The following is a 9,113-nucleotide window of genomic DNA, read 5'->3' on the forward strand; positions in this document are numbered from 1 at the left end:
CTCAGCCCAGGGACAGTGTTTGTAGCTCCTTCATCCTTGATGAGAACAGCAATCCAATCTGCATCCTTTTGAGGCTGTGTGGCTCATATTCACAAAGGACATTTACTTACTATTCTAACTGCGTCACCCAAAACCCTACAGCGCCCATTCATCAAATTCTTCTGTAAAACCATGAAATAAATTCAACAAACATTTGAAATCAAGACTCCCACAGATTAATAAATTCTTTCTTTCCTTGAACCTCGGTGCTGTTTGCACACATGCATCCAGTTAGCTTGATTTATAAGCAACATTGGCAAAAGAGGAAATTATGTTGCCATATATCATAGTTACTGTCATTCTTTATTATACTATATTTCCTTTCTAAGAGAACATGGGCGAGTGTGTAAATCAACAGTGGGGATAAAACAGGTAAGAAATAGAGGAAACACAGGCTGCTTTACCTCTTATTGTCGATTGAGGACAAACTACCGGAGTAAAGACTTGTCTTTATTATTCGTGATAACGCATGAAAAGTTGGAAATCTCTCCATCAACATCAAAATCGTTCCCACTCATCCAACTCGGATTCATTTCAAAATCTAGCTAGGAAGTGCTGCTCGGAGAGACTGATTTCAGAGACTTACTGAGCCCATCAGGGCACAGGATTCCCAATAGCTCCTAGCTTCTGTACTAACACTAATCCTAGCTTCCTTTCTGTGTCAGCCTTGGTGCCTCTGCCCTGGCTGTTCCCATGACGGGACGCACTGTTCCAATAAGGGTTGCAAATGTTTTGAAATAAAACAGAAATGGACATAAAAAGCAACTGGGATAAAGAGATATACAATGTGGCCATAGATCTTATTAATTGGTGCATTTCTCAATGCAAGTCTGTCCTTGACAGAGTGATTCCCTCTTTAAAAAGGGTCCTCGTGGAGCATTAATATTCCGCGAGGCAATCGGGGCATGGCAATTGCCTTGAGTGTCCCAGGTAATGAAAACTCAGCCAGGTTTCTCTCCTCTTGATCGCAATCTATAATAATCCTTGCATATCTGCTGACTGGTATTGAACAGGAAGAGTGTGCAAGTCCCTTCATGCCCTCCCACCTTCCTACTCTCCGACCTGCTTGCTCCCCAACCCATTACCCGCTGCCTCCATTCAACTGGCTCCGGCCTCCTGCATGTCCCTCGTCCCCTCCAATCCACTGCACTTTCAGCCACTACTCCCCTTGCACTCTGGAACACTCTTCCTCTATCCCTCCGCTTTGCCCCATCATCAGGTCCCGCTGAAGAACTTCCACTTCGACCGTGCTTATGTCCCCCCGGCCCGGCATCGTGCTCCACCACTGTCAAGCGCTCTGAGATGCAATCCTGCGTGACAGGCGCTATATGAGTCAAGTTGTTTTTGTTGTTGCTGACATTGGTGAGGACAGGATCAGATTTGGCTGTGACACCCTCCATGATCTAATATCCCACAGGCAAAGGCTCACACATGGTGAATCGTTACTTGGGTTGATCTGACCAGCATGACTCTTCAGGAAAGAAATAATAATCCTTGTATTTGATTATACAGTAGCTCTTTATCACATCAATGTCTCAAAAAAACCCTTTACAGAATTTCACTGTAAAGTGTAGTGACTGTCTAGTTGTAGTAAATGCAGCTAATATGTGCACAGCAATGTTCCACAAGAAGCCGTGACCGTTTTTGTTTCTCTAGCGGATTGTTGGCCAGGACACTGGGAGAAAATCCTCTTTTTGAAAAATACCTTGAGAACTTTATTGTCCACCTGAATAGGCAGACAGGACCTTGGTTTAATATCTCATCTGAAAGATGGAACCACCAACAATGCAGCAGACGCCCCCATCACTTTATTAAGCGTAAGCCTAGACTTTGAGTTCAAAGCCCCAACATGGGGCTTGAGCCTATAACATTCTGACTCAGTTGTAAGAGTGGTACCAAGTGAGCCAGACTGACAGAGAGAAAGGCAGGACACTGAGGCAACAAAGTACAAAAGGGGCCCCAGTGGGAAGAGTTCCTGTTAAACACAAAGGAGAGAAATAAATAGGCAAATAACAGCTCAGCACCGAGAGACTTTGCATCATTCTGTGAAGCGCTTTGAGAAGTCTCAATGATGTGATAAGGTCCTATATCAAATGCAAGGATTATTATTGTGTGATCTTGGGATGGAACTCAATTCACCTGCTGGGAGAGAACACAATGAGTTTCATATCTCAGTCCAGCCACTAGGAGGAGCCACTGTGTTTACACGCTTCCTGCTGTAAATGTGGACAGCGTCAATAGGGGAGATGGCTTCAAAGAGTTCCGACACCATAGAAGGACCTAATTCATGGTCCAATAGCTCCTGGGGTATTAATCTCAGAATCAGAGACAATAAAGAAAAAAAAATCATTTTAGGTCACTTTATCACGTCGAAACTTTTCAAAACACTTCACAAATGTTAGAGAACTATTTTAATGGAGGCAAATGTGGCATCGATTGGCCAAAGTCCCTCATCCAGCCATGAAAGTAGGAACATAGGAACAGGAGTTGGCTGTTGAGTGCCTTGAGCCTGTTCCGCCATTCTATAAGATCATGGCTGATCTGTACCTCAACTGCAATTACCCGCCGTTGCCCCGTATCCCCTGGTTCCCTGATCTAACACATATCTATCCACCTCAGTCTTGAAATTTTAATAGATCCAGCATCCACAGCCTTTTGGGAGAGAAAGTTCCAGATTTCCACTATATGACGTAAAACAAACCTTATTTTCTCTCTGGTTGAAAAATGCAAAGTCTCCAGCCTCAACGTCCAGTCAAATCCTAATTTTTGGGGTTATTCTGGCCCCAATTAGTGTTCCAGTTTGCTACAGAGAAACCCAAGTTGCAACACTCAATTCAGCCGCCGCTAGGGGGAGCCAATTTCTTCATTCTTCAATACATTCAAAGATCAATTCCTGTGCGTGTGTACGTGTGTGTGTGTATAAGAACACAATCTTCCGACTAAGTCAGCATCCCATTAAAAAAAAGGCCAACTTCCGGCTTGTCAGGTCAATGCTGATGTCACTTGCTCCATGGTCTGGAGAGCTCAATCAAGGTTCTACCTCTACCACGAGAAATAGTGGTAATACTACTTTGCGAATGCTGTCTACGCACAAAATGCACAGAAAGTATTGCTAACATTACGAAGTAAGGCACCATACCAGACTGAAAATTCCCTGTATTGTGCATTCTTTTGTTCCTCATAACAACCCTTGTCACAGCAAGAACAATAAATTATATTTGTAAAGCACCTTTCATGTCAGGTGCTGGACAGTCAGGGACTTGGACCCAAGGTGGGGTTGGAATCAGGAGAGATGGAGGGCAAGGAAGGTAAGGGTAGGAGGGTGGCTGGGGTAGTAATCCCTTCAAAAAGTAAATGTAATAAAAAAATTTGGTCACTCAATCCACGACTGTTGGCTGCAGTGATTCGCCCACCAAACATACAATCAATTCATTTTACAGTATATTCTGTGAAGAGCTTTGAGGCATCTCAAATTCGTGATAAGGCGCTATATAAAATGCAAAGATTATTTTTATTACCTGTAACTCGGAATGGACCGCGGAGGTCTAAAAGGGGAACAGAAGAATTGCAGAATTAGTTTACCCAAAAGGAAATGACCCGTTTGCCGTTGTTACATGATGAAAAACATACGCAGCTCAAAACCTGCCCAGGAAATTTCATACCTTAACAGTCAAGAGTGTAAATATTCACCCTGTCGCACAGACCCGACAATAGCAGCCGGGGTGCTGAACGATACAGCTCCACAGCACAGCGAAGGCAGTTTCTACCAGGGCCGTGTGTCCTGTCTGACAAACTCCACAGATAAAAACAAAAGGATATTCACCTCATGGCTGATGGTGGGACATTGCTGTGTGCAAACTCGCTATTGTTTTTGTGTGCAAATACTACACTTTACAGTAAATCTTGTGATACACCTTGAGATGTTTTGACAACAGAGTGAGGAACTGTATCAAATGCAAAGTTTATTGGGTGGAATACAAGCTCTACAATTGACCTCAGTGGCATCAAAGCTTCGGGGGGGTCAACAACCCCCAGAACTGTAAGTATGGATGCCTAGTCTGGGTACTTCGATCCTATCTGAGGAGTCCCAAAGGGTAGTGGTTAGCTCGCTCACCTCGCAAGCGAGAGGACCCGGGTTCAATTCCCGGGCGAGGTGAAACCTTAGGCAGGTTTCCATAATCCATAAAAAAATGTGGTACCTCAATCCGCCACTGTTTGTGGGACACTGCTGTGCATAATTGGTTGCTGCATTTTTCCCGTAAAATACACAGTCGCTCCACTCTGCAATATTTTCTGTGAAGCGTTTTGAGATGTCTCAACGATGCGATAAGGCGCTATATCAAGTGTAAGGATTATTATTATTATTATCTGCAAAGGACCTCAGAGTTGAATTGCCCACTCACCTCCCACTCAAGTACAGTTCTGCAATGAAACAAGCACTCAGAGAGCTGTAACCTCAGCATGTCACCAATAGTGCCACATGGATAGTAAATGTCCCAGATTCAATCCTTGGTCTTTGCTGAGTCAGCTGATCTCAGCGAGGGGTCAAGGAGGCCTCTGCAATTAACCTCTGGTTTAGTTTGGGAAGAAAACCCCCAAAGTTCCATCTCCATATCACTAGCTGGTGGCCACCCTTGCAAGTGCATAAGGGAATCTCCTCCCACACCCCATGGTTGGTCTTCCCTAATAACACCATACCAATCTGTCTAGACCCTCGGCTCGCCAGGCACTGGTCTGCTCCATATCCCCCGTCCTTCTCATCCCACTATTACCAGTCACATTTGCTATCCCACCCTCAGGAACTCCGCCCCGGAATCTCTCCATCTCATCCCCTCCCATGCCTCATTCAAGACCCGTCTCAAGACCTTTATGGGCAAATAAGGGATTATTAACTCAGGAAAAGCGATCCGCTAATCGACTAACAACCAGGTTCCTAACTTACTGCTAGGTGAACAGAGGTGTGTGGAGTAATGAAACTTGCCCAATGTTTCGCGCTGCCCCGGGATTCAAACCCAGGTCCTCTCGCTTGCGAGGCGAGTGCTCTAACCACTCAGCAACAGGACTCCATAATAATGCACACTGATCACAGAATTGTACCAATTTTTAAGGCAAAGTGTTTCTAACAAGAAATTCCATTACAGCATCAGCCTAGATTGTGAGTTCAAAGTGAGATTTGAACCCACAACCTTCTGACTCAGAGGAAGAGTGCTGCCAACTGAGCCAGCTGGCACTTAAATAATCCCTGCATTTGATACAGCAATTTATCATGGTGTCAAGATGTCTCAAGGCACTTCAAGGGATTTTATTGAACTGAAGTGTAGTGTCGTGAATATGTATTTGTAGGCACAAATTTTCTGCCAAGGTAGAGGCCATGTGACCCATCATATGTGTGCCACTCTGCTACCTGCTTTTCTAAATCACCTTTTTTTAAAAATTAATCCCACCTTCCAGCTTTCTCCTTATATCCTACACTTGTTTACTGCTCGACTGTTTATCCAACAACAACAACATGCATTTATATAGCACCTTCATGCCAGACTGCGTCTCAGAGAGCTTCATAGTGGTAGAGCCCAATGCCGAGCAGGAGGAAGGCGAAGGTGAGCGTTAGCACCAGTTCACACCCAGTATAACCCAATCTTTTATATTACCGAGCAATGAGCCCAACAGTCTATAGGGATGAGGGCAGCAATGAAGGAATCGCTTGGGATTCAGTCGCTGATATGTAAATCCTAAATATCACTCATCTTACAGATCCTTTCCAGAGTTCCTTGCCTCCGCTTGCTCTTAACGTTCTCGTTGGCTCAGCAGCCGTTGCATGATTGGAACCAGCTGCAAAGCTGGGAGGGCACCAAACATGCAATACAGCTGTTCCTAAACTCAACCCACAGGGATCTCTCCTTCTGTTCCATCAACTTCAGCTGCCATCTATTCGGTTGTGATTGTTATGGTAAGCCAAAAGCAATTGCTGGCTGCTCTACACCTCTCAGGGGCTGCACAGACTGGACGCAATCCATCCTGCAGCACAGGCCATGAAAATCTCAACAGTTTGCCACTTAGCAAGTCCAATCTGTCCACTGGCTGCCAAAATCATTTGTTTCCTTTTCTCCTCACTCCTCTAATTTAATCATCTCTATGAAAACATTTGACTCCTTCCTTTTCCTGTGGCACGGTTCTACAAATGGCCTTGCTCCTAGCGGTCATTATTAATGTCTGAATAATAATAATACTAATAATAATTCTTGCATTTGATATAGCGCCTTATCACGTCATTGAGACATCTCAAAGCGCTTCATAGGATATACTATAAAGTGGGCAAAATGCGGCAGACAGTTGCACACAGTAGTGTGCCACAAACAGCCATGGAGTGAGTGTCCTTTTTTTTTATTTTGGAGGATTGTTGATCAAGACACCAGGAGAGAGAAACTCGCTTCTCTTATCAAATAGTGCCATGTGATCTTCAACATCCACTTGAACAGGCAGAAGGGACCTCAGTTTAACAGATCGTCTGAAGGACAGTGAATGGGCTGTTCCACATGTTGAATTCATGCACCCTCTAGTTGCTGCAGTATAAATGTTTCACTGCAGGCTAAAAGAATATCACAGGGAACATACTTAAATATTTATAATAATCCTTGGATTTTATACAGTGCTTTAACTCACTGTCAAAATGTTTCAGACACTTCATAGAATTTACTGCATTTTGGCAAATACAGCACAAAATTTGCACACAGCAACGTCCCACTAATACTGTAGTTATGAAGTGAATGACCGATCGTATCTGGAGGATTGTTGGCAGGACACCGAGAGAAACTCCCTTCTCTTTTTGAATAGTGCCATGGAATTTTTAACGTCCACATGAACAGGCAGACTGGACCTTATTTTAACATCTCGTGCAAAATTGCAGCCACCTCCAGTACTGTACTGTAATGGCAACCTAGCCTCTGAGCTCCAGTCCTATTTGGGCCTTGAATACATACCCTTCTTGGCCCAGAGGCGGGCATGCAAGCAACTGAGCCAAGCTGATATCCGAGACATCTGTGTACGCCAGGATCACTTTTCTGTTTTTCCTGAACATATTTGTAATGTACAGTCATTCCACAGACCTTCCAAGGCAGCTGTTATTGCACCGAGAGTATCCCAGCAGCCACAGGTTGGCGAGAGCAGTTACGAGCTTCCTCAGCACGGGAAGTGACTTCATCAGCAGTAGATCAAGAAACTCAGAGCGGAGTCATTGTTAAGGCAGGTCCCGTTTATATCCGATTTTATACCTCCACCTGATAACAGGGCCCAACTGTACCACCGTTTTGAAATGAAAAGAAAAAACAGTTAATAATAATAATATAATCCTTGTATTTCATATAACAACAAAATGCCTCAGAGTGCTTCATAGTATTTACTGTCAATTTGGGGGGAAAAAATTAATCCTTCATTTCATGGCTGCTTTTGTAAAGTTGCTGTGTGCAAATTGGTTGCCACGGTTCACCGATTCAAGGGAGAAACTCCCTTCTCCTTTCCAATAGTGCCATAGGATCTTTAATAACCACTTGAACAGGCACACAAATGACTTAATGTTTCACCAAAGGACGGCACCCCCAACAATGAAACATACTCCAATGGATTGGAGTGTCAGCCTGGACTGTGAGCTCAAATGACAATGTGGGGATTGAACCCATAGCCTTCTGATCAGAGGTGAGCATGCTTCTAAATGAGCCACGGTGTATCAGTTATACCACACAGAATTAAAAATATACAGGAATGTATTTCAAGACGGTGATACAATCTCAGGGATTCACTGACCTTTATAAGTGGCTCCTGACAAGATCACGAGAGATGTTTGGATGATAAAGGTCCTTTGGCCTATTTGGCTCCTTCCTCTGTTCCAAAGTATCAGTCCCACCTTCTTTTCCAGGACATTGCTCTTTAAGCACTCCAGGATGCTACACTGCGTGAAGGGCACTATATAAATGCAAGCTGTTGTTGTTGGTCAAACTGTTTCTTTAAGATCCCTGGTCCCTTACTCAGCCAGCCTTCCAAGCAAGTCAGCCAAATGTCAGTGGTAGAGAAACTTCTAAAGACCTTGATCTTGGGACAAAATTAATTTTCACTTGGAAAAACATGGCGTAATAAAGGGCAGCCAACGTGGATTTGTTAAAGGCAAATTGTGTTTAACCAACTTGATTGAATTCTTCAATGAAGTAACAGTTGATGAAGGTAGTGCAGTTGATGTCGTGTATGCAGACTTTCAAGAGATGTTTGATAAAGTGCACATAATAGACTCGTTAGCAAATTTGAAGCCCATGGGATTAAGGGAACAGTGATAATATAGATCCGATATTGGCTGGGAGACAGAAAGCAAGAGGGAATGGTTGCTTTTCAGACTGGAGGGAGGTATACAGTGGTGTGCCCTCAGGGTCGGTGTTAGGACCAGTGCTCTTTTTAATGAATAGTAGTGACTTGGGTATAGGGAGCAACATTTTAATGTTCGCAGATGACACAAAATTTGGAAACATAGTAAACAGTGAGGAGGATAGTAGAGGACCGCAGGAGGACATAGTCAGGCTGGTGAAACAGGTAGACACATGGCAGGTGGAATCTAATCAGCGCCTTGGGACGTCCTCCTGACGTGAAAGGCACTGTACCAATGTGATTTTGTATTTCGTAATGCAGAGAAGTGTGAAATGATGCAGTTTGGGAGGGAGGAGGAATAACGAGATGGGAGGGAGGAGGAATAAGAAGAGGCAATATAAGATAAATGATGCAATTTTAAAGGGGGTGCAGGAACAGAGAGACCGGGGGGTTCACACGCACAAATCTTTGAAGGTAGCAGGACAAGTTGACAAAGCTGTTAAAAAAGCAAATGGGATCCTTGGCTTTATAAATAGAGGCCTAGAGCATAAAATCAAAGAAGTTAAACTGAACTTTTACAAATCGCTGGTTAGGCCTCAGCTGGAGTGTTGTGTCCAATTCCGGGCACCGCACTTCAGGAAGGATGTCATGGCCTTGGAGGGGGTGCAAAGGAGATTTACAATAATTATACTAGGGACAGTTACGTGGAGAGACGAGAGACGCTGGAA

This window comes from Callorhinchus milii, unplaced genomic scaffold (assembly GCF_018977255.1).
Source record: "Callorhinchus milii isolate IMCB2004 unplaced genomic scaffold, IMCB_Cmil_1.0 Scaffold23, whole genome shotgun sequence".
NCBI classification, from domain to species: domain Eukaryota; kingdom Metazoa; phylum Chordata; class Chondrichthyes; order Chimaeriformes; family Callorhinchidae; genus Callorhinchus; species Callorhinchus milii.